General features: G+C 31.9%; 1 non-coding gene across 1 annotated transcript; it reads right to left on the minus strand.

Annotated features, from left to right (window-relative positions):
* Nucleotides 1-1,045: 1,045 nt before the first annotated feature.
* Trnak-cuu (transfer RNA lysine (anticodon CUU)) lies at nucleotides 1,046-1,118 on the minus strand. The gene has a single exon. It is a non-coding gene; the product is annotated as a tRNA-Lys (tRNA).
* Nucleotides 1,119-2,305: the final 1,187 nt, after the last annotated feature.

The following is a 2,305-nucleotide window of genomic DNA, read 5'->3' on the forward strand; positions in this document are numbered from 1 at the left end:
TATAATAAGGGCGCATGTGTGTATGTGTGCTTCTGTGTATGGGATGTGTTGATGTTGATGTGAAAAACGAGGTACCGCTAAAAAGATATACGCACCTTTGCTATGAAAAAATAAATTTGTTTTGATAAAAAGTTGCAAGTGCATGACAGAAATGCTTGTTAAGGAGATAAATAACAGCTGCCTCGTTTATCACAATCAAAAGGCATCATTATGACTAGATTAATCAAGTTAAGTCTCAAATCAAGATTGACATTGATTGCTATATAACAATAATAATAATAATAATAATGATGATATGTGTATCGTCCATTTGGATCAATTTTAATTTCAAGTATGATACGAATGATTTTTTTGAAATGAAAAGACGGTTGACTCGTTGTGTGCCATTAATATTTTTCTATGTGAAAAGGAGATTTTTGATGATTTTTTGTGTAATGGCTGGTTTAGTTTCATCATACATGGACATTTATGATGTGAATAGCAAAAACAACCTTTTCGAATGAAAAAGTCAAAAATTGTACGTTATTCTGTAATTTTTAGGCAATACTGTTAAAAATACAGAATATGGTGCATTTCTTGCATTTTTGGGTTAGAAGACATTGTTTTTGGTATTTGGATTGTAATTTTTCAAGTTTTCTTTTGTCTGGCTTGTAATGACAAGAAAATGTGTTTATGTAGAGGGATTATGGAAATTAGGCAGATGTTTAGGGTAATCCCACTAGGGGTGCACAGGAATAGTATTTTTTGAAGTGAATGATAATTTTCAATGAAAATGTTGTCATATAACAATTTTTTGTAAAAATTGTTGTGAAAATGTATGTTTTTGGAATTATGGATAAGGGGAAGTCAATTTGGAATGAAAAATTGGATTTCATGAAACAACTTGAATATGAAATTGTTTATTCAAAGACTGGGTTGTTTTTTGCCGAAAATTCGACTTTTAAGATACAAAGTCGGCGAAAAAGGTAAAATATTGCAAAAATTTTTAGAAAAAATGGGTTTTTTTCTAATTTCGAGTTTTTGGAACGCAAAAATAAAAAAATTCCGCCCAACGTGGGGCTCGAACCCACGACCCTGAGATTAAGAGTCTCATGCTCTACCGACTGAGCTAGCCGGGCAACTGAGGCATCCGGGCTCTGCGGTTCAATAAGTATTTCGGAACAAACCAGCAATTGTCGTTTTTCGAAAACTTTGAAAAAATTTTTTTTTTGAAAATTTCCAAAAAAAATACCATGCTTCGGAAATTCTTCTTTTAAGCAAAAAAAAATAGAAAAATTTTTTTTTGGAGTAAAAAAAAAAAATTGCATTTTGGAGTGAAATGTAGAATAGGATTTTTTTATTATTTGCTCAACATTATATTCAATTGAATAAACCTGTAGAACAAAGCCCTTTGACTTCCCCTTTATTAGATTTCTTTTGGCTCGCGAAGTAGTACGTTATCCTTTGAAGTCTGTTAGACCCTCGTATTTTTCCGAGCCCACCCTAATATAAACGAATCGAATGTAAATTTAACGTCAATTTAAAGTGAAATAGAAAGACGTTACGCAGGTCGTTAGTGTGCGACAAAGAAGTAAAAGCTGCGTATAGAGCTGCTTGAGGGGCAAGTGTATGAGATAAGATGGAAAAACCGTCGTCAGCCGTCTCATCTCATCCTTTCGAATCGTATGAAGCGATTCGCTGAATAACCTGCCTAGAATTCTTCTTTTAAGCACAAAAAATTTCACAGAGAATTTTTACTTAATGATGAAACGTATTTGGTGAAGTAAAAACTCGTTATTAAATTATAGGCTTCTTTAAAAAATCTTTGGCAAACTAAAAAAAAATCTCCAAGTATTTTTAATACTAAGCTCCGACAAAAAACGTGTTCAGTGACCGAAAAATTTTTTGGCACCAAAACTCATGTATGAATTCCTACCCATACCCCACGGGTTTTGAGATACGTAATAGAGACACCATTTGGCACGTAGCCCTAAAAAAAAGGTGTAGTGGTCTTTTATAAAAACAAAAAAATAAAATACCCCGCTTAGAATTTGTCGAAACTTTTTTTTTCTCTCATCTACTAAAGCGGCTCCAACGTAACTCTTATCTCAAAATATTATCAAAGTGTGTGAGAATAAATCTAAAAAAAAAACATACTTTTTCATAAGTTCTTTTGAACCCACGACCTCCAATCAATTCAACCATAAATTTTTTTTTACCTGTCACATTGAAATAAAAATAATTATTTAGCCGTAAGTAAAATATAAAAATATTAATAAATCTGGCACCAAATAAAAATATTATTTTTTTTTCTGTCCACAGATTG

The sequence above is a fragment of the Microplitis demolitor genome, chromosome 7, assembly GCF_026212275.2.
Source record: "Microplitis demolitor isolate Queensland-Clemson2020A chromosome 7, iyMicDemo2.1a, whole genome shotgun sequence".
Lineage (NCBI taxonomy): Eukaryota > Metazoa > Arthropoda > Insecta > Hymenoptera > Braconidae > Microplitis > Microplitis demolitor.